Source organism: Phocoena sinus, chromosome X, assembly GCF_008692025.1.
Source record: "Phocoena sinus isolate mPhoSin1 chromosome X, mPhoSin1.pri, whole genome shotgun sequence".
In the NCBI taxonomy this organism is placed as follows: Eukaryota; Metazoa; Chordata; class Mammalia; order Artiodactyla; family Phocoenidae; genus Phocoena; species Phocoena sinus.
In genome coordinates this window covers 48,156,008-48,179,306 of record NC_045784.1, presented here as the reverse complement: position 1 = coordinate 48,179,306, position 23,299 = coordinate 48,156,008, and the positions used below count along the sequence as shown (strand labels likewise).

Genomic DNA, 23,299 nt, shown 5'->3' with positions numbered 1-23,299 from the left:
TGGGAAAGGAAACAGTCAACCAAGTCCAGGAAGCACAGAGAGTCCCATTCCTACAGGAAAAATTCAGGGAGAAACACACTAAGACACATATTAATCAAACTATCAAAAATTAAATACAAAGAAAAATCCAAGATTTTGGATCATTTTTACTATCATTACTCTGAATTCTTTTTCAAGTAGACTGCCTATTTCCTCTTCATTTGTTTGGTCTGGTGGGTTTTTACATTGCTCCTTCATCTTCTGTGTATTTGTCTTCTCATTTTGCTTAACTTACTGTGTTTGGGGTCTCCTTTTCACAGGCTGCAGGTTGGTAGTTCCCTTTGTTTTGGGTGTCTGCCCCCAGTGGCTAAGTTTGGTTCAGTGGGTTGTGTAGGCTTTCTGGTGGAGGGGACTAGTGCCTATATTCTGGTGGATGAGGCTGGATCTTGTCTTTCTGGTGGGCAGGTCCACGTCTGGTGGTGTGTTTTGGAGTGTCTGTAACCTTATGATATTAGGCAGCCTTTCTGCTAGTGGGTGAGGTTGTGTTCCTGTCTTGCTAGTTGTTTGGCATAGGGTGTCCAGCACTGTAGCTTGCTGGTCATTGAGTGGAGATGGGTCTTAGTGTTGAGATGGAGATCTCTGGGAGATTTTCACCATTTGATATGACATGGAGCTGGGAGATATCTGTTGGACCAATGTCCTGAACTCAGCTCTCCCACCTATGAGGCTCAGGCCTGACACCCAGATGGAGCACCAAGACCCTGTCAGCCACATGACTCAGAAGAAAAGGGAGAAATAAAAGAAAGAAAAAGAATAAAGTTATTAAAACAAAAAAAGTATTATTAAAAAATTTAAGGGCTTCCCTGGTAGCGCAGTGGTTGAGAGTCTGCCTGCCAATGCAGAGGGCATGGGTTCGTGACCTGGTCCGGGAAGATCCCACATGCCGTGGGGCAGCTGGTCCCGTGAGCCATGGCCACTGAGCCTGCGCGTCCGGAGCCTGTGCTCTGCAATGGGAGAGGCCACAATAGTGAGAGGCCCATGTACAGCAAAAAATTTAAAAATATGAGAGCAACCAAACCAATAAACAAATCCACCAATTACAAGAAGCACTAAATCTATGCTAAGATAAACATAAAAATCAGAAACTAGTCTGTTGCATACAGCAAACCCCAAGTCTACAGTTGCTCCCCAAGTCCACCACCTCAATTTTGGCATGATTCATTGTCTATTCAGTTATTCCACAGATGCAGGGTACATCAAGTTGCTTGTGGGGATTTAATCCGCTGCTCCTGAGGCTGTGTGGAGAAATTTCCCTTTCTCTTCTTTGTTTGCACAGCTCCTGGGGTTCAGCATTGTATTTGGCCCCGCTTCTGCATGTAGGTCGCCTGAGGGCGTCTGTTTTTCACCCAGAATGGAGGGGGTTAAAGAAGTGGCTGATTAGTGGGCTCTGGCTCACTCAGGCTGGGGGGAGGGAGGGGTAAGGAATGTGGAGCGAGCCTGTGAGGGCAGAGGCCAGTGTGCCATTGCAACAGCCTGAGGCACGCCGAGTGTTCTCCCGGAGAAGTTGTCCATGGATCACGGGACCCTGGCAGTGGTGGGTTGCACAGGCTCCAGGAAGGGAGGTGTGGATAGTGACCTATGATTGCACACAGGATTCTTGGTGGCTGTAGCAGCAGCCTTAGCACTTCATGCCCGTCTCTGGTGTCCATGCTGATAGCCGTGGCTCAAGCCCATCTCTGAAGCTCATTTACATGGTGTTCTGAATCTCCTCTCCTCGTGCACCCCGAAACAATGGTCTCTTAACTGTTAGGCAGTTCCAAACCTTTTCCTGCACTCCCTCCCAGTTAGCTGTGGTGCACTAGCCCCCTCCAGGCTGTGTTCACACAGCCAACTCCAGTCCTTTCCCTGGGATTTGACCTCCGAAGCCCGAGCCTCAGCTCCCAGCCCCCACCCACCCCAGTGGTTGAGCAGACAAGCTTCTCAGGCTGGTGAGTGCTGTCCGGCACTGATCCTCTGTGCAGGAATCTCTCCACTTTGCCCTCTGCACCCCTGTTGCTGCGCTCTCCTCTGTGGCTCTGAAGCTTCCCCCGCACCCATCCCCCTGTCTCTGCCAGTGAAGGGGCTTCCTAGTTTGTGGAAACTTTTCCTCCTTCACAGCTCCCTCCCAGAGGGGCAGGTCCAGTCCGCATTCTTTTGTCTCTGTGTTTTCTTTTTTCTTTTGCCCTACCCAGGTACAGTGGGGGGGAGTTTCTTGCCTTTTGGGAAGTCTGAGATCTTCTGACAGTGTTCAGGAGGTGTTCTGTAGGAGTTGTTCCACATGTAGATGTATTTTTGATGTATCTGTGGGGAGGAAGGTGATCTCCACGTCTTACTCCTCCACCATCTTTTTTTTTTTTTTGCGGTACACGGGCCTCTCACTGTTTTGGCCTCTCCCGTTGCAGATCACAGGCTCTGGACGCGCAGGCTCAGCAGCCATGGCTCACGGGCCTAGCCGCTCTGCAGCATGTGGGATCTTCCCGGACCGGAGCATGAACCTGTGTCCCCTACAGGCGGACTCTCAACCCCTGCGCCACCAGGGAAGCCCCCCTCCACCATCTTGAAGGTCCTCCCGGCATAGTTATTTTTAATTCTTTTGTTTTTTTAACCTTTACACTCGAGTTAAATGTGATTTACACACCACCATTAAAGTTTTGTAGTATTTTGAGTTTGACTATATACTTACATTTACCAGTGAGTTTTATACTTTTAGTTTTATACTTTTATAGGTTTACATGTTACTAATTAGCATCATTTTAGTTCAGCTTGAATAACTTCCTGTAGCATTTCTTGTAAAGTCAGGTTTAGTCATGATTAATTACCTCACTTTTTGTTTGGCTGGCAGTTTTATCTCTTCTTTATTTCCACAGGACAGCTTTACTGGGTAAAGTATTCTTGGTAGGCTTTTTAAATTTTTCTTAAAGCATTTTGAACATATCATCTCACTCTCTCCTGAACTGCAAGGTTTCTACTGAGAAATCTAGAATCTTATGGAGTTTCTCTTGTATGGAATGAATCACTTTTCTCTTGGTGAATTCAAAATTCTCTTTGTCATCACTTCTCGGCCTTTTGGCTAAGATCAAGTGTAGTATCTGTTCTTATCAGTTTAATATCTGATACGTCCTCTATCCGAGGACAATATATTAAATGGATTTTTGGAGCTGGGAGTCGGAATAGGAGCTTGCTCTGTCCGCTCCACGCATCGACCTGGTATTGCAGTATCTCCAGGAACGGTGCACTTCCCCTCACGGGGACCAAAAAAAAAAAAAATTCTCTTTGTCTTTGATTATTTACAGTTTGATTGTAATGTGTCTTGGTGAAATTCAATTTGAGTTGATACTCTTTGGGCACCTTTGACCTTCGTGTTCCTGGATATCCATAAATAGCTTTTTCAAGATTTGGAATGTTTTCAGCCATTATTTCTTTAAGTAAGCTTTACATCTCTTTCTTGCTCTCTTCTTCTGGGACTCTCATAATCTGTATATTAGTTCCCTCATGGTGTCTGATGAATCCTGTAGGCTATCTTTGATCCTTTCACTCTTTGTTGTCCTCTGACATGATAATTTCAAATGACCTGTCTTTGAGTTCACAGATTTTTCTTCTGCATGATGAAATCTGTTTTTGGTGTTCTCTATGGAATTTTTCTTTATTCGATGCTTTCTTCAGCTCTAGAATTTCTCTTTGGTTCTTTTTCATTATTTCTATTTCTTTATTGAAATTCTAATTTTGTTCATGTATGGTTTTCCTGATTTGGCTGAGTTATCTGTGTTCTCTTGTAGCTCACCAGCTTCCTTAAAACAACTATTTTGAATTTTTGTCAGACAATTCATAGCTCTTCATTTCTTTGGGGTCAGTTATTGGAATATTATTATGTTCCTTCGATAGTATCATGCTTTCTTGATTTTCCATTAACATTGAAATTCTGTGTTGCTGTTTTCACATTTGAAGATGTAGACACCTCCTACAGTTCTTACTGACTGGCTATAGGAGAGGAACACCTTCACCAGCCAGCCCAGCTATGGATTTTGAGGCACTTGCAGACCATTTCTATGGATGCACCAACTCTGCACTCCTTGTTCCCTCTTAGGAGGAGGGAATTCCTAAGATTTTGTCTCTCTTGATCCCACAATACCAGGCAAGGTGCTGAGAGCCTCCTGTTTGTTAACCATAGTGCAGTTCCCTGAATTGCTCAAGTTTGTGTGCCTTCTCCCAATTCTGCAGAGTTGAGATGGCCATTGGCATGTTTTCTCAAGCTGTCTGCAGAGGATCACACTTGCCATCTGTGGGGTCAAGCAATGGGAGCCAGCCACAGGGGAGGCTGAATAGAGCTGTGTTTTGGGAATTCCTGTGGGCCAGTTGGGGGAGGGAGTGTTCTGAAAGTGAGGCACACCAAGTGACTCATGGGTGTGCCTCCTGTTGCAGTCTGTGAAGCTGACTATAGAATCTATGGCCCATTATTGAATTCTGAGCCCTGGTTGTTGTGAGTCCCCACTTCTTTTCCCTACACGCAAACTCTTCCACCTACCTCAGTATCCTGGGTGGGGCAAGAAAGAAGTGGACTTCTTGCTGGGGAAGCCATGAGTTCACTCACTATGTTTTCACTCTCCCTTGTGGGAGAAATTGTGTTGAGGGGATCTCTCTTGGCACTGAGCTGTGCTGCCTTGGGGGAGGGGTGTTGTGGGTCAGGTGAAACTGTGCTTCTTACCCTCTTCAGTGTTTCTATTCTTGGATTTTTTTGCTCAATTGGTGTGCTGGGACTTCTCTGGACTCCAGGACTTCCACAAAGGTACTCTTATGCTGGGGAGATTATGAAAATCTGTACCTCTGTGGGAAGAGGATGGTAGAAAGGATGGTATTCCACCATCTTGCTGAATGTGATATTAACGTAGGTTTTTGTATATGAACTTGTCAAATTGAGGAAGTTCCCATGTTCCTACTTTGCTGAATGGGCATTGGATTTTGTTCAATCCAATTTCTGCATATATATATATATATTCATATATATTCATGCAATTATCTTCTTCAGACTGTTGATAGGATAGATTACATCAATTGATTTTCAAATTTTGAACCACTCTTGCATACCTGAATAAATTCAAGACCAGCATGTAGGTCTGGCCCAGGCTCCTACAAAGTCACTGCTTTTGCCCTGGTTCCCAGTGCAAATGAGACCTTGTGTTCATCCTCCAATATTGGAGTCTCTGTTTCCCCCACTCTTCTGGAGCTCCTGCAAACAAGACCTGGTGGCCTTCAAAGTCAAATGCTCTTAGGGCTCCTCATCCTGTAGCCAGACCCCCAGCCTGGGGAGCATGACATGGGGTTCAGAACTCACACTCCCATGGGAGAATTTCTGTGATATAATTATTCTCCAGTTTCTGGGTCACCCACCAGGGGTTATGAAATTTGATTATATTGTGAGTACACCCCTCCTACTATCTCATTGTGATTTCTTTGTCTTCAGTAGGTTCCAGTCTTCTTTATTGTTGATTGTTCAGCAGTTTGTTGTGATTTTGATGTTCTCATGGGAGGAGGTGAACTCAAGATCTTCTACTCCACCATCTTGTCTTCTCTTTTCTGAAACAGAGTCATTCCACACACCCCTGCCAACATGGCACTGCGAGCTGTGTGGCAATAACAATTTAATGTTGATTGCATACAAAAACTCTATACTTTTACTTTACCATCACGTTTATGTTTTTGATGTCATGATTTATATTGTTTTACTTAGTGTATCCATTATCAAATTATTTAGCTAAAGTTATTTTAAATTTATTTTTGTGTGTGTGTTTTTTAACCTTTACACTCAAGTTAAATGTGATTTACACACTGCCATTACAGTTTTGGAGTATTTTGAGTTTGACTATAGGCTTACATTTACCAGTGAGTTTTATACTTTTACAGGTTTACATGTTACTAATTAGCATCATTTTGGTTCAGCTTGAAGACTCCCTTTAGGATTTCTTGTAAAGGCAGGTTTAGTGGTGATTAATTACCTCATTTTTTGTTTGGCTGGCAAAGTTTTATCTCACTTTTATATGCAAAGGACAGCTTGCTGAGTAAAGTATTCTTGGTAGGCTTTTTGTTTCTTTCAGCATTTTGAACACATCATTCTCTCTCCTGACCTACAACGTTTCTACTGAGAAACCCAGTCTTATGGAGTTTCTCTTGTAGGGAATGAGTCACTTTTCTCTTGGTAAATTCAAAATCTCACATGTTCATGATATATGCACTGTTCTTATAAATTATAGTATTTGATTTACTACTATTTTATTGAGGAGTTTGCATTTGTGTTAATGAAAGATATTGATGTGTATTTTTCTTATAATGTTTTTGCCTGGGCTTGGTATTAGGACAAGGCTGGCCTCATAGAATGAGTTAGGAAGTATTCTACCTTGTTCTATCTCTTGGAGTAGCTTTTACAGAACTGGTATAATTCCTTCTTCAAATATTTGTTAGAATTCAATGGCCAACCCATCTTGGCCTGTGGTTTTCTGCTTTGGAAGGTATTAATCATTAATTCAACTCCTTTAATAAATAGAAGCCTATTCAGATTGTGTATTTCTTCTTGTGGGAGTATTGGATAATTGTGTCTTTTTAGGAATTGGTCAGGGTTATCAAGTTTGTGGGCACAGAGTTGTTCATTATATACTGTTACCCTTTCAGTGCCTATGGGATCTGCAGTGATCTCTTCTCTTTCATTTCTTATATTAGCAACTTACATCCTCTTTTTTTTCTTAGCTAGCCTGGATAGAGGCTTGTCAATCATATTGGTCTTTTCAAAGTATTTGCTTTTGGTTTTCAAATTTTCTCCAATGATTTCTTATGATGCCTTTTTACAGTAAATTGTAAACTGAGAATCAGAAAGGTTAGATTTTTCACCAAATTAAGCAACAGTATTGCAACTCTTTGGGCCTTGTGTTACATCTCAATGCCTGAATATTAATTTCCAAACATAAATTTCCTTTGAGGTTAGGTCCATATTGCAATATTCTGATAAATGACAACATGAAATGACTTGTTATTTCTCCTGTACAGTCAGTGCAAGTTGGCAGTCTATTTAATGAAATTAGCTATTTAGTGCTGGACTTTCATAGTGGAGGCTGAGAACATAGCAGCCCTAATCCTCCTTATCATTGTTAGTTTAAATATTAGTTGAGCACGTGTCTGCTAGCAATTGAACATATGTTATACCACTATACCTTCAGAACTTTCCTAGAATGTAGATATTCTTGTTCCCATTTTACAATGAAGAAACTGAAGGGTCAAGAAGTTGACTTGTCCCAAATTGAGTGACAAACCTAATTTTGCTAGATTTTCTCCTTTTGATATTGTGTCAGTGGCTAATCCTCAGTTTCTTATTCAATAAAATAGGGAATGTTCCTATATGATCTGCCTCTTCTGTTCTTAGGTTAAATAGAACATATTGCTACACTGTCTGTGTGGATCAAAGGAGATCACACATGTGAGGCAATTTGGGCATCAGTTGCACAGAGTAAAATGCTCAACAAATCATATTAATTCTAGTCATCACTATGGTTATGAGTAGGTTCACTACTGTAAAAATTTCCAGACTGTGGTCGACTGATGGTGAAAAATACACTGCATTCTATGGAGGATAAGTTTTCTTCTTTTAAACACGTTCTTTTTTTCTTAAATGTTCCTTAAAATGCATCTTGATGGTAGTGACAGCAACAAAAATGTCAGCGTAGGGAGTTCCAAAGGACCATCCCTCTACAAAAGCACTGGTAAAATCAACGTCAAAATCAACTTTTCAGATGTCTGGAAAATAATCAAAGGTTTATAGCAACCAATCAAATGCTTAAACAAGAAAAAGGTGACTAAAACCTGGTAGGAGTGCATTGTGACATTTTAACTTACTTTTGTCCCACCCCACCTCCCGGGTTTGATGTCAACCCATGTTCCCAGTGTGGTTTCCTGGTGCTGGTGAGAGCAGCAGATCCTTGCCCTCAAAGAATTGTGATTGTCCATTTGGAAATGTCTAGTGGCTCCCTGAAGGTCTATTGCAAAGGACTTACCTTTTTTCATCTAATTCAGATCTCTCTCATGTCAGAGAAGTGACTTTGGGGACAGTGTTCCTCAAAAACATTTACATGCAAATTGTGATAGTTAATATTTTTTGTCAACATGCCTGGCTATGGTGCCCAGTTCTTTGGCCAAACACCAGTCTGGATGTTGCTGTGAAGATATTTTTAGATGTGATTAATATTTACAGTTAGTAGACTTGGAGTAAAGCAGATTACTCTTCATTATTTGGGTGGGCATCAGCCAAGGTGAAGCTCTAAGGGCAAAGTCTAAGGTTTCCTGAACAAGCTTTTTTTCTTCCTCAAGTTTGCTACATAGAAATCCTGCCTGAGTTTCCTACCTGATGGCCTTTCCTGCAGATTTCAGACTCAAGACTGTAAAATCATCTTTCACCTGAATTTTCAGCCTGCTGTTCTGTCTTACAAGTTATATGCTTCAATTCCTTATACTAAATTCTTCTCTCTCTCTCTCTCTCTCTTTACGTATGTGCAGCGTGTGTGTGTGTGTATAAACAAGAAATGAAGGTGAACGCATAGTTGTAATCTGCCTAGATGTGTTGAAGTTGTGCCCAAATGCACACACATAGCCTACCTGAAAAGACTGAGTTGTTTTTTTTATATCCAGACACTTAAAGGGTTCTCTGTGAAAACACTGGCTAATGAAATAAAAGCTAATGAACAAATAAATGAACTAATAAAAGCTAATGAACAAAGGTAATGAGATAGAGTCATCAATGACCACATATGGCAAAGGAGAGAGTCTCTCAAAAATAATTTTTAAAAGTCCCTAAAAATACAAACAACAATAAACTCAAGAAAGGGAGGAGAATCTCATTTCCAGAGTTGCCTCTTTATAACATTCCAAATATAGTTTTCAACAAAAATTTCAAAGCATGAGAAGAGATAAGAACCTATGTACTGTCAACTGAAAAAAATTGCACAAGCTAACAGTTGAGAAATATGTTTTATTAAGCAGACATAATGAGGACTTAAGCCTGGGAGACAGCCTCTCAGCAATCAGGGACTACTCCAGCAAGGTAAGGAAGGAGCCGGGATATATAGGAGTTTCTGCCAAAAACCACTAGGTAGTTGGAAGGAAAAACTAGACATCTCAAGTTAATGAATTAGGCACTTTTCTATGTATGGGAAGATGCAAGAGTTGGGGCTCACTGAAATCATTCCTTTGATGTACACCTTAACTGTCTAGGGGCAGTATCCTGTTTTCTCCATCCTGAATTCCCTCAGGGTACACCTTCAGGGTGGGGTTCATCTGCAGTGGCTGATGGCTTGATGGCTGCAACACCCTTTGCTTACTGATATGGCAAGTGACATTCTTTGTCCACAGTACCATTTACAAAATAAATAATTAGTGGAAACGGTCCCTGAGGAAGAACAGATATTGGAATTACTAGAAAAGACATTTAAATACCTGTTTTAAATATGCTCAAAAAGATAAAGGAAACTATAAATAAAGAATTAAAGGAAATCAGAAGAACAATGTCTCACAAAATAGAAAATTATAATAAATAGATTGAAACTGTGAAAAGGAACCAGTAAAATTCTGGAGCTGGAATGTCAGATAACAAATGAAAAATTCACTACATCACAGAAATTAACTAAAATAGATTGTAGGCCTAAATGTAAAATGTAAAACTGTAAAACTCATAGAAGATAACGTAAGAAAAAAAGTCTAGAAGACTTTGGATATGGCGGTGACTTTTTAGATACAACAGCAAAGGCACAATCCATTAAAAAAAATTGATAAGTTGGACCTAATTAAAATGTAAAACATCTTCTCTGCAATAGACACTATCAGGAGAATGATAATACAAACCATGGACTGAGAGAATATATTTACAAAAGCATATCTGATAAAGGACTGTTATCCAAAATATACAAACACTTAAAACCCAAAAAACTCAATCAAAAAAATGGGCCAAAGACCTTCACAGACATCTCACCTCAGAAGATATGCAGATGGAAAATAAAGGTAGGAAGAGATGCTCCACATCATATGTTATCAGGAAAATTCCAATTAAAACAATGAAATACCACTACACACCTATTAGAATGGACAAAATCTGGAATACTGACAAGAACAAATGCTGGTGAGAATGTACAGCAACGGGACCTCTCATTCATTGCTGGTGGAAATACAAATGGTATAGCCAACTTTTGAAGACAGTTTGGCAATCTCTTATGAAACTAAACACACTGTAACATATTATCCAGGAATCACACCCCTTGGTATTTACCCAAAGAATTTAAAAACTTATGTCCACAAAAAAATCATGCACATGTATGTTCATAGCAGCTTTATTCATGTTTGCCAAAATTTGGAGGCAACCTTCAAGTTCAACCTTCAGTAGGTATAATGGAAACATAAACTGTGGTACATCCAGACAATGGAATATTATTCAGTGCTTAAAAGAAACGAACTGTCAAGCCATGAGAAGACAATGAGGAACCTTAAATGCATATTACTAAGTGAAAGAAACCCACCTGAAAAAGCTACACACCTGTAAGATTCCAGCTTCATGATATTTTGGAAAAGGCAAAACTATGGAGACAATAATAAGATCAGTTATTGCTAGGGTTTCAGGTGGGGAGGCATGAATAGGTGGAGCACAGAGGAATTTTAGGGCAGTGAAAACACTCTATATGGTTCTATAACGATGGATACATGTCATTTATACATTCTTCCAAACCCATAGAATGCACAGTACTGAGTGAACCCTCATATAAACTATGGACGTTGGGTGCTTATGATGGATGTGACAATGCGAGTTCACCAACAGTAGCAGATGTACCACTCTGGTGAGGGATGTTGATAATGCGGGAAGCTATGCATATGTAGAGGCAGAGAGTAATTGGGAAATTTCTGTACATTTCTCTTAATTTTGCTGTGAAACCAAAATTGCTCTTAAAAATAAATAAACATGCACACCACACACACACAGGAACATATAACAGGAGCCACATAGGTAATTTTAAACGTTCTTGTGGCCACATTAAGAAAAGTAAAAAGAGGTGAAAGAATTATTTTTTAAAATTCAGTAGAGGTTTTCAAGAGCAGATTTAAAATCACAGAAGAATCAGTAAATTTGAAGGCCAGGCACTTGAGATCATCCATTCTGACTATCAGAAGGAGAAAATAATTAAGCAAAATGAAAAGAGACCAAGAGAACTATGGTGCACCATCTTTAGCACCAATGCATGCTAAATCCCAGAAGGAGGAGAGAGAGAAAGTGGCAGAAAGAATATTTGAAGAAATAATGGAAAGAGCTGTATAGGAGCTGTATTTTGTACACTATTGAAGCTAAGTAGGTATTAATTAATTTGTCCTAGCAAATTGACCCTCAGCCCTGGTACCATCCAGACCTGCTGTCTACCTGAACAGCTTCCCCAAGAGCAGAAAAGAGAGAAGAGTCATCAAGGGAGAATTAGACAAATCAAAGTCCTCTGAGCAACTGATAAAACAACTGTTGATAAATAGAATATCAAAAGGAATATAGTAGATCTGAAAAAACAGTCAACTAAAACACAATCTTATTGACATATATAGAACACTCCAGTCAATAACAGGCAGAATACATTTTTTTCAAGTTCCCGCAGAATATTCACCAACATAGACCTTTATCCTGGGCCATGAAACAAACCTTAAAAAGTTGAAAAGAAATGATATCATTCATACAGAGTGTGTTCTCTGACCATAATGGAACAAAATGGGAAATCAATAATAGAACGACAAGAGGAAAAATCTCAGAACACATTGAAATGAAACAACGTATTTATAAATAGTCCATGGTTCAAGAAGGAGATCACAACGGAAATAAAATATACATGGAACAGAATAAAAATGAAGTCGCTGGAACAGTGATGACAGGGAAATTTATAGCACTAAATGCTTATATTAGAAAAGAGAAAAGGTCTCAAGTAAACGTTTCTATCCCAAGAAACTAGGAAAAAAGAGAAAAATAAACCAAAAGAAATCACAAGAAAGGAAATAATAAACACCAGAATGGAAATCAAATTGAAAATAGGAAAACAACAGAGACTATCAAAGAAATTGTTATTTTTTCAAAACTGTCACTGAAATTGACAACCCTCTAGCAAGACTGACAAAAATACCAGAGAGATGACACAAATCACCAGTGCCAGGAGTTAAACAGAGGATACGGTTCCAGAGTCTGCAGCTATCACAAAGTATAATATGGGAATACTATAAATACGCTCATAAACTCAACAATTTAGAAGAAAAGGACCAATTCCGCGAAAACCAAAAAGTATCAAAACTCAAATAAGATTAAATAGACATCTGAATAGCACTAAAACTATTCAAGAACTTGAATTTTTAATTAAAAAAAACTTCCAAAAAAAAGTTCCGGGCCCAGATGATTTAAACAGAAAATTATATGAATCAGTTAAAGAAGTCACACCAATCCACACAACCTCTGTCAAAAATTAAAAGGAGGAAAATCTTCCCAACTCATTTGATGAGGACAATATTAACCTGACACCAAAACCAGACAAAGACAATACCAAAAAAGCCATTATGTATCAAATCCGTCATGAATATAAGCACAAAAATTGTTAACAAAATATTAGCAAGCCAAATCTAACACTGTATAAAAAAATATACATCATGACCAAGTGAGAGTTTTTCCAGGTTTGCAATGTTGTTTCAACATTCAAAAAATCAATTAATGTAGTCCACAAAGGCTAAAGAACAAAAATAATATGATTACATCCAGGAATAGAGAAGATTATTGACAAAATCCAACACCAATTCATGATAACAAATTTTCAGAACATTAGGGATAGTGATGAATTACTTAAGCTTGGTAAAGAACGTCGACAAAAACCCTACAGCTAACTTCATACTTAATAGTGAGAGACTGAATGATTACCACTAAGTTTGGGAACAAGGAAAGGATGACCAACCTCTCCACTCTTATTCAAAAAAAGGAAGTTCTAGCCCCTAAAATAAGTAAGGTAAGAAAAACAAATGAAAAACATATAGATGGGAAATGAATAAAACTGCCCATATCTGCACATGACATTGTCTACATAGAAAATAGCAAGAAAACTACAACAAAGAACCTAAACAAAAAAACATTCCCAAGCACCCACAAACCCCCAAAACAAAAAGCAAAAACAAAAATTGAGTTAAATCAGGTCTGTGGATACAAAATCAGCACTCAAAAGTCAATTGTGGCTTGGAGCCTAGGCCTGCACTTCCTGGTCAAGAACCCTCAGAACCCCCAGAACTTGGACAGGATTGTAAGTGGTCCCAGTGGCCCTGCTCCCTGCCCCACACCTTTGCCTCTGCTCCAGGGCACTGCACAGGGTGGACGGGACAGAGCCAAGAGGGTGTGAGGGGTTCCTGCCCCTCCCTGGGGCAGTCACCTGGGGTCCAGGGCTGCTGGTGCTGGGGCGGTGACCTCATGGCACATCTGGTTGGGCCCCCAGCGCCTGAGAAGCCCAGCACCAGCCAGAGCAGCTATGTCTGGGGTGGTGTCCAGAGGTGGCTGCAGGGCCATTCCTTTGCATTCAGGGGGATGCAACCAGGTGGAGATGGCCTGCTGGGAAAAGTGTAGCTAAGAGGAAATGCACTGCCTTCCTCCACACTTGTGCAAGTGACTTGGAACTTATTCTCCGGGCATTGTGGTGTAGCAAAATGAAATGCAAGGAATCAAAAGTAAGGTAATTGAAGGCAGTAAAGCTGAAATAAAACATAAACATCATCAGAAAGACCCACTGGAGAAAGCAAAGGATGGAAAATAAAATAAAGCAGTGTTTTATCGTATGTATTTCAGCAGGCCTTTTGAAATTTAGAAAACATGACTACTTTTTCTTTAGAGGACTGCTCTTTTCACTGCCACTTCAATCAAACCAACCAGCCCCTAGATGTCAGCTGTTTGCTATTCTTGTTTATAGTTGGGAACATATTGTTAAATATCTTCCAGCTAGGAATGAGAAGAAAAAAAAACACATAACAGAATTTTACAGGGTTTTTTTGTTTGTTTGTTTTATTTTCTTTTCTCTTGCATCTCACTAGCATTCATCTTTTATTTTTGGTAAACATTTCCATGCTATCCTACTTCATGGAGTCTTGTACATTTAGGCATTAGGTTTACTAAATACCACATCTGCCTATTTAGTCAAATTATTTCCTTTACTTATGGCTTTTTCTATTATACAGTTTTCCTGAGAGCTTGTACAAATTATTACCTGAATCTCTCCAAAACTGCCAAGCTTCCATTTAATCGTCAAAAAATGATTTTATTTCTTCACAGTAATTTGAATTTATATTTCAGTCCTTGCTTATCTTTTGGGAGATGCAGCTATCTACCAAAGCCTGAAGGCACAGAATGTTGATTCTTTTCAATGTCCTTTCTACTTCAGTGTTCAGTTACTGTCTGTCATTTTTCATGGTGATGATTTTATCTGTGGCTTTTATAACCTCTTGGTCAGAAGTCATTACCTTGGTACAGGCTATTAGGATAACTTCCTCTATGAATGAGACTATCCTATATTTTCCCTTTCATTCTGCTAGTTACAGTGTGAGCTCTAAACAAGTATTCCTGACCAAGCTAGTATCTGTTTTCTTGGTACCCGGTTGCCATTTGCACTACTTCAAGTAACCATCCTTTTACTTAAAGTACACATTCCAGCCTACACTGAGATGAACATTCCCTGGTTGTATTTTCTCAATAGTTTTCTCAATGCTGCAGTTTATTGGTTTGATTGTCACAAGCTTAATTTGGGAGATACTGCATTACCTGTAGATCCACTTATCAACTGGAAATGCTGCTTCATTCCACTTACAATTCATAATATTGAGCAAACGGAAAAGCCTACACCAAAATAATTTATTAGATGTTGTTCATATTCAATAAAGCTGGGAAAAATTAATTTGTTAATATGTTGTCATGTTAAAACTAATCAAAACTTACAACTAAAATAAGAATCATACTTTTACAAACAGGAAAGAATGACGACTGAGACGTGAAAAAATGGAACTGAAGCTTCCTATCCCCTAATTTTCAAAGCGTTTCAGAATTTACCTTTAAGGGCTATATTATTTATTAAATAGTGATTTTAAAAGCAAAAAACTATAATTCCAGTGTTTATACCTGCTCAGTAACACTTTAAATTACAAATAATAGTTTCTAATTAACACTAAAGTGAAAAGAATTAACCTTTTGGCCATGTTGATATTTCTGTTACCAAACACACTGCTGGTTGCAAACTGTTCTGTAAATCTGAGATTCACTGCCATTGTTATTTATTTATTACTATTTTTTTACATCCTTATTCGAGTATAATTGCTTTACAATGGTGTGTTAGTTTCTGCTCTATAACAAAGTGAATCAGTTATACATATACATATGTTCCCATATCTCTTCCCTCTTGCAGCTCCCTCCCTCCCACCCTCCCTATCCCACCTCTGCAGGTGGTCACAAAGCACTGAGCTGATCTCCCTGGGCTATGCGGCTGCTTCCCACTAGCTATCTACCTTACATTTGGTAGTGTATATATGTCCATGCCTCTTTCTCGCTTTGTCAGAGCTTACACTTCTCCCTCCCCATATCCTCAAGTCCATTCTCTAGTAGGTCTGTGTCTTTATTCCTGTCTTAACCCTAGGTTCTTCATGACATTTTTTTTCTCAAATTCCACATATATGTGTTAGCATACGGTATTTGTCTTTCTCTTTCTAACTTACTTCACTCTGTATGACAGACTCTAGGTCATCCACCTCATTACAAATACCTCAATTTTGTTTCTTTTTATGGCTGAGTAATATTCCATTGTATATATGTGCCACATGTTCTTTATCCATTCATCCAATGATGGGCACTTAGGTTGTTTCCATCTCCAGGCTATTGTAAATAGAGCTGCACTGAACATTTTGGTACATGATTCTTTTTGAATTATGGTTTTCTCAGGGTATATGTCCAGTAGTGGGATTGCTGGGTCATATGATAGTTCTGTTTGCAGTTTTTTAAGGAACCTCCATACTGTTCTCCATAGTGGCTGAACCAATTCACATTCCCACCAGCAGTGCAAGAGTGTTCCCTTTTCCCCATACCCTCTCCACCATTTATTGTTTCTAGATTTTTTGATGATGGCCATTCTGACTGGTGTGAGATGATATCTCATTGTAGTTTTGATTTTCATTTCTCTAATGATTAATGATGTTGACCATTCTTTCATGTGTTTGTTGGCAGTCTGTATATCTTCTTTGGAGAAATATCTATTTAGGTCTTCTGCCCATTTTGGATTGGGTTGTTGATTTTTTGTTAATGAGCTGCATGAGCTCCTTGTAAATTTTGCAGATAAATCCTTTGTCAGTTGCTTCATTTGCAAATATTTTCTCCCATTCTGAGGGTTGTCTTTTGGTCTTGTTTATGGTTTCCTTTGCTGTGCAAAAGCTTTGAAGGTTCATTAGGTCCATTTGTTTATTTTTGTTTTTTATTTCCATTTCTCTAAGGAGGTGGGTCAAAAAGGATCTTGCTGTGATTTACGTCATAGAGTGTTCTGCCTATGTTTTCCTCTAAGAGTTTGATAGTTTCTGGCCTTACATTTAGGTCTTTAATCCATTTTGCACTTATTTTTGTGTATGGTGTTAGGGAGTGACCTAATCTCATACTTTTACAGGTACCTGTCCAGTTTTCCCAGCACCACTTATTGAAGAGGCTGTCCTTTCTCCACTGTATATTCCTGCCTCCTTTATCAAAGATAAGGTGACCATATGTGCGTGGGTTTATCTCTGGGCTTTCTATCCTGTTCCATTGATCTATCTTTCTGTTTTTGTGCCAGTACCATACTGTCTTGATTACTATAGCTTTGTAGTATAGACTGAAGTCAGGGAGCCTAATTCCTCCAGCTCCGTTTTTCGTTCTCAAGATTGCTTTGGCTATTCGGGGTCTTTTGTGTTTCCATACAAATTGGAAAATTTTTGTTCTAGTTCTGTGAAAAATGCCAGTGGTAGTTTGATAGGGATTGCGTTGGATCTGTAGATTGCTTTCGGTAGTAGAGTCATTTTCACAATGTTGATTCTTCCCATCCAAGAACATGGTATATCTCTCCATCTATTTGTATCATCTTTAATTTCTTTCATCAGTATCTTATAATTTTCTGCATACAGGTCTTTTGTCTCCTTAGGTAGGTTTATTCCTAGATATATATATATTTTTAACATCTTTATTGGGGTATAATTGCTTTACAATGGTGTGTTAGTTTCTGATTTATAACAAAGTGAATCAGCTATACATATACATATGCTCCCATGTGTCTTCCCTCTTGCGTCTCCCTCCCTCCCACTCTCCCCATCCCACCCCTCCAGGCTGTCCCAAAGCCCAGAGCTAATATCCCAGTGCCTTGCGGCTGCTTCCCCCTAGCTATCTACCTTACTACGTTTGTTAGTGTGTATATGTCCATGACTCTCTCTCGCCCTGTCAAAACTCACCCTTCCCCCTCCCCATATCCTCAAGTCCGTTCTCCAGTAGGTCTGTGCCTCTATTCCTGTCTTATCCCTAGGTTCTTCATGACATTATTTTTCCTTAAATTCTATATATATGTGTTAGCATACGGTATTTGTCTTTTTCTTTCTGACTTACTTCACTCTGTATGACAGACTCTAGGTCTATCCATCTCATTACAAATAACTCAATTTCATTTCTTTTTAAGGCTGAGTAATATTCCATTGTGTATATGTGCCACATCTTCTTTATCCATTCGTCCGATGATGGGCGCTTAGGTTCTTTCCATCTCTGGGCTCTTGTAAATAGAGCTGCAATGAACATTTTGGTACATGACTCTTTTTGAATTTTGGTTTTCTCAGGGTATATGCCCAGTAGTGGGATTGCTGGGTCATATGGTAATTCTATTTGTAGTTTTTTAAGGAACCTCCATACTGTTCTCCATAGTGGCTGAACCAATTCACATTCCCACCAGCAGTGCAAGAGTGTCCCCTTTTCTCCACACCCTCTCCAGCATTTATTGTTTCTTGATTTTTTGATGATGGCCATTCTGACTGGTGTGAGATGATATCTCATTGTAGTTTTGATTTGCATTTCTCTAATGATTAATGATGTTGAGCATTCTTTCATGTGTTTGTTGGCATTCTGTATATCTTCTTTGGAGAAATGTCTGTTTAGGTCTTCTGCCCATTTTTGGATGGGGTTGTTTGTTTTTTTGTTATTGAGCTGCATGAGCTGCTTGTAAATTTTGGAGATTAATCCTTTGTCAGTTGCTTCATTTGCAAATGTTTTCTCCCATTCTAAGGGTTGTCTTTTGGTCTTGATTATGGTTTCCTTTGCTGTGCAAAAGCTTTGAAGTTTCATTAGGTCCCATTTGTTTATTTTTGTTTTTATTTCCATTACTCTAGGAGGTGGGTCAGAAAGGATCTTGCTGTGATTTATGTCATAGAGTGTTCTTCCTATGTTTTCTTCTAAGAGTTTGATAGTTTCTGGCCTTACATTTAGGTCTTTAATCCATTTTGAGCTTATTTTTGTGTATGGTGTTAGGGAGTGATCTAATCTCATACTTTTACATGTACCTGTCCAGTTTTCCCAGCACCATTTATTGAAGAGGCTGTCCTTTCTCCACTGTACATTCCTGCCTCCTTTATCAAAGATAAGGTGTCCATATGTGCGTGGGTTTATCTCTGGGCTTTCTATCCTGTTCCACTAATCTATCTTTCTGTTTTTGTGCCAGTACCATACTGTCTTGATTACTGTTGCTTTGTAGTATAGTCTGAAGTCAGGGAGCCTGATTCCTCCAGCTCCTTTTTTCGTTCTCAAGATTGCTTTGGCTATTCGGGGTCTTTTGTGTTTCCAAACAAATTGCGAAATTTTTTGTTCTAGTTCTGTGAAAAATGCCAGTGGTCGTTTGACAGGGATTGCATTGAATCTGTAGATTGCTTTGGGTAGTAGAGTCATTTTCACAATGTTGATTCTTCCCATCCAAGAACATGGTATATCTCTCCATCTATTTGTATCATCTTTAATTTCTTTCATCAGTATCTTATAATTTTCTGCATACAGGTCTTTTGTCTCCTTAGGTAGGTTTATTCCTAGATATTTTATTGTTTTTGTTGCAATGGTAAATGGGAGCGTTTTCTTGATTTCACTTTCAGATTTTCACTGCCATCTTTACAATATGACCTTAAATAAACATTTTTATCAAGGTTAAAATATAATTGCATTTCTATATGCTAAAAATGATTAAAGAAAACCAAAATTAAACCCATATTACCATTTAAAATCACTCCAAAAAAAGAGAAAGACTTACGTATACACTTGAAAAAACATATGCAGGATCCACATGATCACAATCATAACATATTGACAAATGACACCAAAGAAGACCTAAACAGAGAGACCTACTGGGTTCATGGATTTGAAGGTAATACTAGAAAAGAGGTCAAAGCTCTCCAAACAGACTTATAGGCTTAATATGATTCCTATCAAAATCCCAGGAAGGATGTTTTGTAGATATAGATAAATCTATTCTGAAATTTATATGGAAATTCAGAGGCCCAAGGACAGCTAAAATAATCTTGATTAAGTGTAAAGTAGGTGGAGGCGTCCAGGAAGTTGGTGGAAGAGTAAGACGCGGAGATCACTTTCCTCCCCACAGATACACCAGAAATACATCTACTCGTGGAACAACTCCTACAGAGCACCTACTGAATGCTGGCAGAAGACCTCAAACTTCTGAAAAGGCAGGAGACTCCCCACGTACCTGGGTAGGGCAAAAGAAAGGGGAATAAACAGCGACAAAAGGATGGAGACGGGACCTGCACCAGTGGGAGGCAGCTGTGAAGGAGGAAAGGTTTCCACACACTAGGAAGCCCGTTCGCAGGCGGAGACTGTGGTTGCCGGAGAGAAGAGCTTCGGAGCCGCGGAGGAGAGCACGGCAACAGGGGTGCAGAGGGCAAAGCGGAGAGATTCCCTCACAGAGGATCGGTGCCGACTGGCACTCACCAGCCCGAGAGGCTTGTCTGCCCAACAGCCAGGGCAAGCGGGGCCGGGAGCTGAGGCTCGGGCTTTGGTCTGATCACAGGGAGAGGACTGAGGTTGGCGGCATAAACACAGCCTGCAGGGGGTTAGTGCACCACGGCTAGCCGGCAGGGAGTCTGGGGAAAAGTCTGGACCTGCCAAAGAGGCAAGAAATTTTTCTTCCCTCTTTGTTTCCTGGTGCGCCAGGAGAGGGGATTAAGAGCGCTGCTTAAAGGAGCTCCAGAGAAGGGCACCAACTGCGGCTAAAAGCACGGACCCCAGAGACGGGCATAAGATGCTAAGGCTGTTGCCGCCCCCACCAAGAATCCTGTGCGTGAGCACAGGTAACTATCCACACTCCCCTTCCAGGGAGCCTGTGCAGCCCACGACCACCAGGGTGCCGGGATCCAGGGATGACTTCTCCGGGAGAACACATGGCGCAGCTCCAGCTGGTGCAACGTCACGCTGTCCTCTGCTGCCACAGGCTCGCCCCGCACACCGTGCCCCTCCCTCTCCGGAGCCTAAGAGAGCCAGAGTCCCCGAAGCAACTGCTCCTTTAACCAGGTCCTGTCTGAGTGAAGAACAGACCCCCTCCACCGACCACACACAGAGGCGGGGCCAAATTCAAAGCTGAGCCCCGGGAGCTGTGAGAACAAAGAAGAGAAAGGGAAATCTCTCCCAGCAACCTCAGAAGCAGTGGATTAAAGCTCCACAATAAACTTGATGTACCCTGCATCTGTGGAATACATGAATAGACAATGAATCATCCCAAATTGAGGAGGCGTACTTTGAGAGCAAGATTTATGATTTTTTCCCATTTTCCTATTTTTGTGAGTGTGTATGTGTATGCTTCTGTGTGAGATTTTGTCTGTATAGCTTTGCTTCCACCATTTGTCCTAGGCTTCTATCCGTCCGCTTTTTTTAGTTTTCTTTGGTTTTGTTTTTAACTTTTCTTTTCTTAATAATTATTTTTCATTTTAATTATTTTATTTTATTTTATCTTACTTTATTTTATTTTACTTTATCTTTTTCTTTCTTTCTTTCTTTCCTTCTTTCCATCCTGTAGACAATGAATCATCCAAAATTGAGGAGGTGGACTTTGAGAGCAAGATTTATGATCTTTTCCCATTTTCCTATTTTTGTGATGTGTATGTGTATGCTTCTGTGTGAGATTTTGTCTGTATAGCTTTGCTTCCATTTGTCCTAGGCTTCAATCCGTCTGCTTTTTTTTTGTTTTCTTTGGTTTTGTTTTTAACTTTTTTTTTCTTAATAACTATTTTTCTTTTTAATTATTTTATTTTATTTTATCTTACTTTATTTTATTTTACTTTATCTTCTTTCTTTCTTTCTTTCTTTCCTTCTTTCTGTCCTGTAGACAACGAATCATCCAAAATTGAGGAGGTGGACTTTGAGAGCAAGATTTATGATTTTTTCACCTTTTCCTCTTTTTGTGAGTGTGTATGTGTATGCTTCTGTGTGAGCTTTTGTCTGTATAGCTTTGCTTCCATCATTTGTCCTAGGGTTCTATCCGTCCGTTTTTTGTGCTTTTGCTTTTCTTTCTTAATTTTCCTTTCTTAAAATTTATTTTTTTATTTTAATAACTTTATTTTATCTTACTTTATTTTATTTTCCTTTACCTTCTTTCTTTCTCTCTTTTTTCCTCCTTCCTTCCTTCCTCCCTCCCTCTCACCCCCTCCCTCCTTTCTTTCCTTCTTTCTTTCCTTCTTTCTTTCTTTCTTCCTTTCTTCCTGCTTCTACTAATTCTTCTTACCACTTTTTCTCACTTTTATTCTGAGCCATGTGGAAGAAAGGCTCTTGGTGCTGCAGCCAGGAGTCAGTGCTGTGCATCTGAGGTGGGAGAGCCAACTTCAGGACACTGGTCAACAAGAGACCTCACAGCTACACATAATATCAAATGGCAAAAATCTCCCAGAGATCTCCATCTCAACGCCAGCACCCAACTTCACTCAACGGCCAGCAAGCTACAGTGCTGGACACTCTATGCCAAACAACTAGAAAGACAGGAACACAACCACACCCATTAGCAGAGAGGCTGCCTAAAATCATAATAAGTCCACAAACACCCCAAAACACACCAACAGACGTCACATTCCCACGAGAAAGACAAGATCCAGCCTCATCCACCAGAACACAGGAACTAGTCCCCTCCAACAGGAAGCCTACACTACCCACTGAACCAACTTTAGCCACTGAGGACAGACAGCAAAAACAACGGGAACTACGAAACTGCAGCCTGCAAAAAGCAGACCCCAAACACAGTTAGATAAGCAAAATGAGAAGACAGAAAAACACACAGCTGTTGAACGAGCAAGATAAAAACCCACCACACCTAACAAATGAAGAGGAAATAGGCAATCTACCTGAAAAAGAATTCAGAATAATGATAGTAAGGATGATCCGAAATCTTGGAAATAGAAGAGACAAAATGCAAGAAACATTTCACAAGGACCTAGAAGAACTAAAGATGAAACAAGAAGTGATGAAAAACACAAGAAATAAAACTAAAAATACTCTAGATGGGATCAATAGCAGAATAACTGAGGCAGAAGAACGGATAAGTGACCTGGAGGATAAAATAGTGGAAATAACTACTGCAGAGCAGAATAAAGAAAAAAGAATGAAAAGAACTGAGGACAGTCTCAGAGACTTCTGGGACAACATTAAATGCACCAACATATGAATTATAGGTTTTCCAGAAGAAGAGAAAAAGAAAGAGACTGAGAAATTATTTGAAGTGACTATACTTGAAAACTTCCCTAATATAGGAAAGGAAATAGTTAATGAAGTCCAAGAAGCACAGAGAGTCTCATACAGGATAAATCCAAGGAGAAATACACGAAGACACATATTAATCAAACTGTCAAAAATTAAATACAAAGAAAACATATTAAAAGCAGCAAGGGAAAAACAACAAATAACACACAAGGAAATCCCCATAAGGTAAACCGCTGATCTTTCAACAGAAACACTGCAAGCCAGAAGCGACAGGCAGGACATATTTAAAATGATGAAGGACAAAAACCTGCAACCAAGATGACTCTAGCCAGCAAGGATCTCATTCAGATTTGTTGGAGAAATTAAAAGCTTTACAGACAAGCAAAAGCTGAGAGAGTTCAGCACGACAAATCCAGCTTTACAACAAATGCTAAAGGAAGTTCTCTAGGCAAGAAACACAAGAGGAGGAAAAGACCAACCATAAAGAACCCAAAA

At 39.6% G+C, this 23,299-nt stretch overlaps 1 non-coding gene and 1 pseudogene across 1 annotated transcript; both read left to right on the top strand.

The window, feature by feature from the left end:
* The first annotated feature begins 3,068 nt into the window (after positions 1-3,068).
* On the top strand, positions 3,069-3,259 carry LOC116748217. The gene has a single exon (XR_004348228.1). It is a non-coding gene; the product is annotated as a U2 spliceosomal RNA (small nuclear RNA).
* A 10,641-nt stretch (positions 3,260-13,900) lies between these two features.
* On the top strand, positions 13,901-14,931 carry LOC116747083 (annotated as a pseudogene).
* The last annotated feature ends 8,368 nt before the right edge of the window (positions 14,932-23,299 follow it).